Source organism: Dreissena polymorpha, chromosome 11, assembly GCF_020536995.1.
Source record: "Dreissena polymorpha isolate Duluth1 chromosome 11, UMN_Dpol_1.0, whole genome shotgun sequence".
NCBI classification, from domain to species: Eukaryota; Metazoa; Mollusca; class Bivalvia; order Myida; family Dreissenidae; genus Dreissena; species Dreissena polymorpha.
Genome location: NC_068365.1, coordinates 48,061,805 through 48,072,399, shown reverse-complemented (window position 1 = coordinate 48,072,399; position 10,595 = coordinate 48,061,805). Strand labels below are relative to the sequence as shown.

Below are 10,595 nucleotides of genomic sequence, written 5' to 3'. Positions count from 1 at the left end.
TTGTTTTAAAATGTGATTTACATGAGGCGTTATTCCAAGCTCATTATGTCGAGATGTTTAGTCCTGTTTTGGCGTGGTCTCCGGTTGTCAGTTCGTCACATGTTCAGCTTCACATAAAATGACACTTCATCTGCAACACTGCCAACAGCTAGGCACACTACCAGAACCTTTGATAACTTTTGTTGTGATGGCTTTGGGTTATAAACCTGAGAGTTGAAATATTGCAACCAAAACGATAAAACCTTTATGAATATTATACCATCCAGTCCTTTATCATTCATGTATGACATGTGCCTATTGTAGCAATAACCACTGATTTTGAAAATTGACATAAACCCAGTAAAATTATACATTTTCTGATAGATATTAGTAAACCATTTCCAAATATGTATGGTTTGTCTATCTTACATTGCCTAAAGTAATGTTAGTGAATGCGGAAACATTGAAAAATCCCTTGTGTAAAAATTGTAATTTATCATTTTTTTCAAAAAAGTCAACCTGGGTGTATAATTTGTTTCAAATAATGATTTAAGAACACATTTTTTATCCAAACTTTTAATAATTCATTACAGATACATTTCAGCTATGTTAGATGTCCTTGCAATTGGATGGTCAGGCAGGATTCTGGTCTGAAACACGTTACCCCCCACCAAACGAAGGACCCAAAAATTCCTGAAATAGACAATAAAAAGTTGATTTTTCTAAATTGCAAATTTGCATGTGATTCAATATCACAGTTGAAATAATTTACAACAAAACAAGAATAAATGTTGAAAAAACAAAAACTTGTTTGGTTAGTATTTAAAAAAACAACATTATCCAAAACATGTACAACTGCCCCACCCACCCAATACAAATGTGATACAACCTGGTATTTAAGAAAATTGTCAAAGAAATATTTTTTCTCTTAAACAAAATTTTATTTATGAACTAGCAGTTAAATTGAACAGGAAAAACACTTACGTTTGAATATGCAGCCAGTAATCTGAATTCTTATCCAGAATTCTGATATGTCAGTTGATTAGGAATGGCAGCACCAGGAATTCTGAAAGAACGACAATCCATTACTTATTAATGCTATATTAAATATTATATACTTTTGTAAGATGAAACAGAAACACTGTTTGTTAGAATAGTTCAACACACACCTATTCAAAAAAAGATAAACATATAATAAAATAATAAAAAAAAAAAAATTACTGTAAGAAGTTTCAAACTCATAATATGCGAATGCATGTAACAGCTCAATATCTTTAAACAACTTCTTGGATTTAAATAATTGTCGATACATTAATTAAGAGCTTGTTTTCTTCATGAAAGGAACTCCAAAGATGCTGAAATATAATTGTGCACTGCATGCAAATATTAATTAAGTGATACTGACAAACTGAAAGAACAGAACATTTAACCGAAAATGTTTTCTACAACGTCAAGCTTTTACTGATTCAATGTTTCTTTTTTTCAAAGTTTGCTAAAAAATCATTCGGATATCAAAATTAGCCAATTGTAAGGGCATTTAATATTTCATCCATTTAAGTAATCTTTTTAATGTAGCGCCATATGATAAAATAACTGGAATTCCTTTGCCAAATGAAGTAACTTCCAATTTAATTTTAATAGTACCGGTAATATTAAAATTAATAATAAGATGCAGTCACACATACTGTTTGTAAAAAAGGCTGTTGAACAACTGGTCTTTCACTGGAATATTCCTGTTAACGAAAGGTGAAGGTGGTTGTGTCTCGTCAGAGTCCGATATCTATGCAAATGAACAGACATAAACATATTTTTGTCATCATACTTACAAGTTACATTTCCCACAATAATATTATTTCTTACAGTAGGGGCATGTGTATATTCTGTATTATTAAATAATTAAGTTTAAATTCAGGATATAATTGTTAACCATCAAAGTCAATGTCTTCAACATGCAACTGCTTAAAATGTTACTTACCACAATGTAACTGTGCTCATGTATTTGTGAACTCCAATCATAATCACTGTCGATCTTTGTCAGTCATGTTCTCTATAAAATATAAAATAAATAAAATAAAATTTCAATACCGGTATGCACAAAACCTGCGACACATAATAACCGAGTCTTAGCATTGCATTCTCAATTTTGCAAAGGTTAATTCTAGAACCTAACCTTTATATATAATAATATCCATTTATTTTTTGTATATTAATCATGTAAATGAAATAAGAACTGAAATTAATAATAGCAGTTTTAACACGTTAACAAAACAAATAATGAGATGGTGTGTGAAATATAATGCTCCCTAAATGTATAATCAACTTAAAACTAATAACGTTACTTAGCTTTTAAGTTTATGATTATGATCAATCACAGAAGTTACATGTTACATTTGTTACAAGTCCGGTACGACATGGCGCGGGTACGATCTGGAACAGATTTTCTTTGACATAATTAACACAATAATTTAGGTGATTTAAATGAATTCATACCTGCATCGATACCAGATGAGACGATTTCTCTTCCTTCCAAACAAATACTGTGTTTATCGTACCGATATCCGTAAAACTGCTCAAAAGATCGCTCCCGAATTCACCGTAACAACAATGTAATAATTCTGCGCAAAGGGGAGTAACTCTACTGCACAGATATAGTGGTGTTGGAAATAAATAAATATATATTATTTCACGCGCATATACCTGATTCAAATGGTTAGGATTTATTAAAAAACACAATAATTGATTTATTAAAAGCTAAATTTCAAGTGAATCTGCCTTCTTTCTGCAAAATATTGGCCTTCGAATTTTTATACGCCCGTATAAAATACGGGACGTATTATGTGAAACCCCTTGGCGGCGGGCGGGCGGCGGGCGGGCGGCGGGCGGGCGGCGGGCGGCGGGCGGAAGGCATCACTTTGTCCGGACTCTAATTCAAATTGTATTCATCCGATCTTCACCAAACTTGGTCAGCAGTTGCATCTAGTTGATATCTAGGCCAAGTTCGAATATGGGTCATGCCGGGTCAAAAACTAGGTCATAGGGTCAATAAGTGCATTTTCAAAGGGGCCACTTTGTCCGGACTCTATTTCAAATTGTATTCATCCGATCTTCACCAAACTTGGTCAGCAGTTGCATCTAGTTGATATCTAGGCCAAGTTCGAATATGGGTCATGCCGGGTCAAAAACTAGGTCATAGGGTCAATAAGTGCATTTTCAAAGGGGCCACTTTGTCCGGACTCTATTTCAAATTGTATTCATCCGATCTTCACCAAACTTGGTCAGCAGTTGCATCTAGTTGATATATAGGCCAAGTTCGAATATGGGTCATGCCGGGTCAAAAACTAGGTCATAGGGTCAATTAGTGCATTTTCAACGGCGCCACTTTGTCCGGACTCTAATTCAAATTGTATTCATCCGATCTTCACCAAATTTGGTCATCACTTTGTCCGGACTCTAATTCAAATTGTATTCATCCGATCTTCACCAAACTTGGTCAGCAGTTGCATCTAGTTGATATCTAGGCCAAGTTCGAATATGGGTCATGCCGGGTCAAAAACTAGGTCATAGGGTCAATAAGTGCATTTTCAAAGGGGCCACTGTCCGGACTCTATTTCAAATTGTATTCATCCGATCTTCACCAAACTTGGTCAGCAGTTGCATCTAGTTGATATCTAGGCCAAGTTCGAATATGGGTCATGCCGGGTCAAAAACTAGGTCATAGGGTCAATAAGTGCATTTTCAAAGGGGCCACTTTGTCCGGACTCTATTTCAAATTGTATTCATCCGATCTTCACCAAACTTGGTCAGCAGTTGCATCTAGTTGATATATAGGCCAAGTTCGAATATGGGTCATGCCGGGTCAAAAACTAGGTCATAGGGTCAATTAGTGCATTTTCAACGGCGCCACTTTGTCCGGACTCTAATTCAAATTGTATTCATCCGATCTTCACCAAATTTGGTCAGAAGTTGTGTCTAGATGATATGTAGGTCAAGTTCAAATATGGGTCATGCCGGGTCAAAAACTAGGTCACGAGGTTACTTAGTGCATTTCAAGCATTTAGCATGGTGTCCGCTCTCTAATTGAAGTAGTTTTCATCTGATCTTCACCTAATTTGGTCAGAAGTTGTGTCTAGATGATATGTAGGTCAAGTTCGAACATGGGTCATGCCGGGTCAAAAACGAGGTCACATAGTGCATTTCAAGCATTAAGCATGTTGTCCGCTCTTTAATTGAAGTAGTTTTCATCTGATCTTCACCAAATTTAGTCAGATGTTACATCTAAGTGATATCTAGGTCAAGTTCAAATATGGGTCATGCCGGGTCAATAACTAGGTCTTGAGGACACTTTCAAGCATTGAGCATGGTGTCCAAAACCTTCGAACGGGCGTATCTTGTGACAGTTTGGCACTCTTGTTTACTTTTACTTTTGAGCAATGATTTTTTATTTTCCGGTCATGGCAAGGTCAGATACTGCTTATTTGGACATATCTCCTCCCACATATGCAAATTTTTCATTTGGATTACTTCTTTCATGCTCGTAGTGAAGCGTTAAAAACACCCCACATTTTTCGGTCAACTTTTTGCCTGAACACCGATTGCGCAATAATTTGCATAGCAGGTGCGTGGTTATTGCTACCTATTGCCAAACATGAGACACAAAACAAATAGGCTAGACAAGACATGCCTGTAATTAAAATAAAACACAACATGAACCTAACTGTTGAGATGGTTTATTCAAAAGCACTGGCCTGGACTCTTACCATTATTTACTTTAGATGGTTTACCACCACTAATCTCTATAGTGGCCTCTTTTTGATTCTCACGGGTTACTATAATAATGTTCAATACACTGTAACTCCAATATAACGCGCTCCGTTATAACGCTGTTTCCAATAAAACGCTGGGGGTGCTTGGATCCTGTTTTTTTTCCAACCTTTCATTTCTGATTCAAATCCATGTTTAATATGCATGTTATCATGTATTTTCCGAAAATTCAAAGATGGCGGCGATCACATCTTGATCGCTTTATTCAACTGTCCGTTTAACCGATTTTAATCGCTTAGAGGTTAAACAACACCGGCAGCTAATTGGTGTTAATCTGTTGTGATGGTCAATAAAGGTGTGAAAAATTTGTGTGTCAGTGTTTATTACTTGTATACTCTTATCAGAGCGGTTAAGTGCCCTAATTTCAATAACCTAAGTGCAAGCTGAATAATAATCAAATTATAGTCAGGGTTGTCATTATTAACCGATTGCCGATCAAATTCATCGGTTAAAATCGCCGGAAAATCGGTTGTTTTTCCCAGAGACGTAGACGTGATCTACGTCTCTGTTTTTTCCCGAATCTTTAAAATTGCGATCGGAAGTTTTGATCATGCAAACCGACAATAATTGACGAGGAATAACCGTACTATAGTAGAGCGATGCCCGGTAATTCAGTCAGTCCATTAACTCCACCTAAGAGCTACTGTTTTCAATGAATTTCTCAGCGAGTGGCCAATAATTGATTTTTCCAGCTGTCAATCAAATTCTTCTTGGTAAGCACGTCAACCAATCAGCGCTCAGGCAGCCGAATACACGCAGACCCCACGTGAAATTGTATCAAATAGCTGTACATTTCACAGATTATTACTGACTGTATCTCAACGAATGTTGCACTGTAGAGCGTAATTAACTAGTTTTTTTAGTTAGAGAAAAGGTTTCCATATATTAAAAAATGCTCTTCAATTTTCTACCAAAATAAAAGATAATAGCGACCTCTGCGCTACGAAGTTGTTATTCAGCATCTAAATATTAAAGTCCACGCTTTCTCCGAGGAAGAATGACGTGATGTTATACATGAAGTCTAACTTTGGCATTATTTTCATCTCATTGAAAAACACGAGAAATGTGTCTCTGTTGCTAGAATTTTCTTAATTTTCCATGAATAATGAAATCTGAAAATGATTTCGGATAACACATTTAATTATACACATTTGAAAATACTTCAATTAAATAATGCATTTTGTTATACAAATGGTCATAACACATAATGTAATAAGTAGGTAAATAACGTGTTTTGAGATTGCCAAACTATGCATTCATATAGTTCTACATGCATTAACAGGGACCTATACAAACTGTTTGTATAGGTCCCTGGCATGAATGACCTGACAAGTTATATCACGATCCGGAATGAAAAGTACTCGGTAAAATTTAAAGAAAGGCGCGTTTTTATTCTCAGAAATTCATTTTCACTTTCGCAGACTTTTCTGAAAGGAGGTACCGTACATGTAACAGTTTAGATTGAGTTGTTGACTTGTCGTAATTACTAAATGTAAACGGTTCTCAATGCTCTCAAATCGCGCCACGTGATTCACGCATGTTCACTGGGAATTCCCCAATCCCACAATTCAATTTGTATATGCACTTGCGTTAAATGGCGGACGACATTCATCGTCAAAATTGGGCGTAATTTGGTTTTGAAAAAAAGAAATCGTAATAGTACTGGATTATCGGGAAATGGCTGGAATTGGAACATGCAAAGATCTATCAATATAATATGTTTTTACATTGTACAGTATACTAAAAATGTGAAAATCTTAAAATTTTCTATTCTTTTTAGACCTCATTTTAACTTTTTATGCTCTGAGAATAGCAGTATTTTGTCCCTAAAATGTCTAGAATTTGTTTTCGGTCGGGGGGCTTCGCCCACCTGACCTCCCTACCAGGGCCTTGCCTCCCTACAAGGGGGCCTAGGCGGCCCATTGACCCCTGGCCGAATCGGTTACTTTTCCAAAATAATCCTTTGTTTACAATCATAATGACAACCCTGTATAGTTATTCAAAAGGATTTAAACATTTATACTTTGATATGATAGCAGTTTGTCTAAATTGAAGGAGCCGCTGTTAAATATACTGCGCACAATATAAAACAAGTTTCCTGACATTTCATTATCATTTTAGTATTAAGGCATTTCATTTTTCAGAACGTGTATGAGAAATTGATTAAATAATCAAGACGATTTATCATACATGCCAGAAATTTTCAAGTCCAAATCGGGACATTCCATTAAAAATGTTAGGACATTTGACAAAAAAGCAGGACACCTAAAACAATCAATTATGCCACCTTTACTGTAGCCATGCAGTAATCAGTATATTACTTACAAAACCTCATAATTTCTGGCAAATATTGGCCATAATTGTGTTTTCCAATTTCATGAACAGTTGAACACAGATGTTCTCCATTTTCTGGAAGTAAACACACATGTGCACTATGCGGATTAATCCATAACGTGAAATGTAGGGCATGCCTCTGTTTGACTTCAATTTAAGACAGAGGCATGCATAATTGTTCAATGGATGTGCGTGCATCGAACACTGTTTGTATTCAACTTATCATCAATTAACTCTAAATTTAGATGATGCAATAGGTACAAATTATTTTCTGAAAATCAGTCAAAAATGAAAGTAAATTTATATCAAACTTCAATGTGTATCGGTCAGTGCTCAATTTGTTTGATACACAAAACTGGTGTTTTGACAGGTTTTTTAGCCTCAGCTGGTATAATACACAGAATACCGCGTAATGGAAACTTTGGACATTATTTGGGCCATGAAATACAAATGCAGTTGGCTTTTAATTCACTATATATAATAATGATGCATCTATCGCTGGCAATTAGCGACCCCTATCATATAAACACCATGGTGTGAATGCCCGATAAAATCAATAATTTGATAGATGAGGTGTCAAAAACAACACTGGATCACTCGACTAGAAGATATGGTTTGTTAATTAGGGAGAAATAAAGGGATAAGCGATGGTAATTTAAGCCAGACGGCGCTTGAATAGCTAATTTTATTGTGACCTTATAGAACATTATGTCGTGTGGTACGAATGTTGGGACAAATTGTGTCACATCGGGACACCGGGACAAACACCCCAAAAACAGGACTGTCCCGCCGAGTTCGGGACGTCTGGCATGTATGGATTTATTTACATGCTAACGCAGTTTAATTGTTAACAGATTCATTTTCATTTTTACCCGGTATCACAAAGTCCCTGGAGAGCACATCTTTTACATGACAGCATATGACGCAATAAAACATTTCTTTAAACATATATCGTATTGCATTCAATCTAAATTTAAATTCGCTCGTCCAATAAAAGCACTGCCCCATAATGCACTGTACTCTTTACACTTCTGAAAAATGGCGTATGCATATGGTTGTGTTTATGAAAATTTTTTAAACATATTTATTGTCATAAATGTTCAAGATTATTTTTTGTGATGTTGAAATTTTATTGGATTATCGGATAAATGTGCACATTAGAAAAGCAATATGTATACTGTTATCGATACGATTCAGTTTATATGCATGTTTTGACGAATAACAACACAGCATGGCAATGAACAGGACCTACATGTATACTAAAGGCTATACTATACCTGTTTTTATAGCCCCCTGCAATAAATGAGTTCAAAACTTATAACGCTGTGTGTTTATAACGCTGTTGCATGGCTTGGACCCCGTCATCCGCCTTATATTGGAGTAACAGTGTATGTTACCAGGGTTTTTTTTGGCCCGATTTTATAGCCGAAATTCGGCTATGTTCCCAATCCCAAAAAGTATATTTTTTTCCCAAAATGTGGCAAAAAATTCCCAATTTCCAAAAAAAAAAAAAAAAAAAAAAATTTTTTTTTTTAGAAAGAAGTGTCTAATGTGTATTTTATCTCAATTTTAATGCAATTACCTCAAACAAAGTATTATATAATTTTGTTTTCTTAATTTGAATGATTATAAAGAGTTATATCAAATTAAGTATTTCTCTTATCTGTGGACTTTTCGTGTGGAAAAAAGGGCTAATGAATTTATTTTCCCAATTTTAATGAAAATGCCAATAAAATTCCCATATCCAAAGCCATGGGCTATCTTCCCAAAAAGTGGGAAAAAAACCCTGGTTACTTCTGGTTATTATTAAGTTATATTCACTCTTATGAAGTTATAGTCATAGGGTGGTGATTTCAGAGTTTGTCTAGTTGTCTTTTATTAAATGTGTCTGTGTTTTTCAAAATTAACTACTATAAGTGATGAATGGTAGTTTAATAGTATAGTGTCTACTTTCTGTTCACAAATTACTCATTTTTATGGAACAACAATACTCATGTTCAGTCTTTTAGCAATTGGTCCAAGAAGTTTATCCATGGTTGCAGCACTCTTATTGAATTTGTTGTAATTATTAGTGAACAGATTTTAAACATTGAAAAGTCACTCACATATGTAATTATCCCCACGCTTTTTGTGGTTATGTCCGTAGTCTTGGCTTTGATTGTTTCTGTCCAAACGTAGTTTATCTACAATTAATAAACATTATTATTCGGAACTTGTTATGAGTTTCTATTCAAGGTAAATCGTTCTAAATGATAGCTAATAAGATTCAGGGGTGTAAATTTTCCGGATTATTCCAGAAATCCGGATTTGAGCCGTCCAGGGTTGATTTTGAGGTGAATGTAAATCCGATGAGTTTGTTTAAGGCGGGTGGGGATAGGGACAAAACTCTTTTAGTGCGGGGTCATTTCAGAACGAATATTGTTATAGCAATGTCGGCATTCCGGACATTTGCGCTTGGTACCGATTTTATTTATTGATTTCTGATTGGTAAGCGGCTGGCACTGACATGAGCAGTAACTGGCAAAGTAAAGCACTGCAATATCATATTTTAAAACAATATGTTAATCAAATTATATATAGACTGCGTAATTACTAGGTTACTGGTTACTGGTTTTCATTTTCTGCAGTCAAACGATATGCATATTTTATTTCATTTGCAAATGATGTATCGCGACATGTTTTCGGACAGTCGTTTTCGGATACGCTGGTTTGTCGATTTTAATTTAATTTCGAAGTTCTTAATATCATTTGTTTAGAATGACAAATACACCTGCGGTGTTACGGATGGTTTGGTTTATAATATTTCGCATTGTACTCACCAGAAATTGCACATAATAAGACTATAAAAAAAGAACAATAAGCTAGGGCTCGGGGGGGTTGGGCCCTCTCTTCCCTTTATCCTACGGCTTAATTTTCCGGATTTCAAATTTGGGACAATTGATGTCGTCAAATTTATGGTTGATGCTGAGTCCACTCCCCGAACACTTGATGTCGTCAAACTCCGCGGATCACGGAATTTTTTGGTTTTGCGTGAGCTGTACTGAACATGGAAATCAGAAACTTTAAGAATTTAAGAAATGTGATTTGCTCAATTGTTAATATGAATTTTTAACAAATAATTTTCTTATATTACATTTGTTAAGTCTACTTATACTGTAACAATAAAAACATGAGTACCGGTATGTCTTGTTTAAATAAAATGGTCACAACACCTGTTAAAAGTTAACATGACCTACCGGTACTTTCATTTTGAAAACCAGTATTCATTAAAAAAAATCGTCATTATAATCATTTAAAAACAAAAAACATTAATTTTTTTAGGCACTAGCCCAGCCGGGCTACCAGCTTGGAAATTTCACTAGCCCGAATCAATTTCAACTAGCCAGAAATAAAAGTTATAATTCTGTTACATTTGTAACTATGTTTGTATTGAACTGTTTGAACAAACATAGAACAATAAC

General features: G+C 35.1%; 1 protein-coding gene and 1 long non-coding RNA gene across 3 annotated transcripts in view; one reads left to right on the top strand and one right to left on the bottom strand.

The window, feature by feature from the left end:
- Positions 1–10,595, top strand: part of LOC127851829 (importin subunit alpha-7-like) — a 29,341-nt gene that overhangs the window by 194 nt on the left and 18,552 nt on the right. The window lies entirely within an intron of this gene.
- LOC127851867 (uncharacterized) lies at positions 318–2,780 on the bottom strand. 2 transcript variants are annotated; one of them, XR_008035995.1, is made up of 5 exons: positions 2,470–2,780; positions 1,955–2,026; positions 1,665–1,759; positions 964–1,045; positions 318–672 (listed from the first exon to the last, which is right to left on the bottom strand). It is a non-coding gene; the product is annotated as an uncharacterized LOC127851867 (long non-coding RNA). The 2 variants fall into 2 exon arrangements; XR_008035996.1 differs by lacking the exon at positions 2,470–2,780 and adding an exon at positions 2,368–2,411.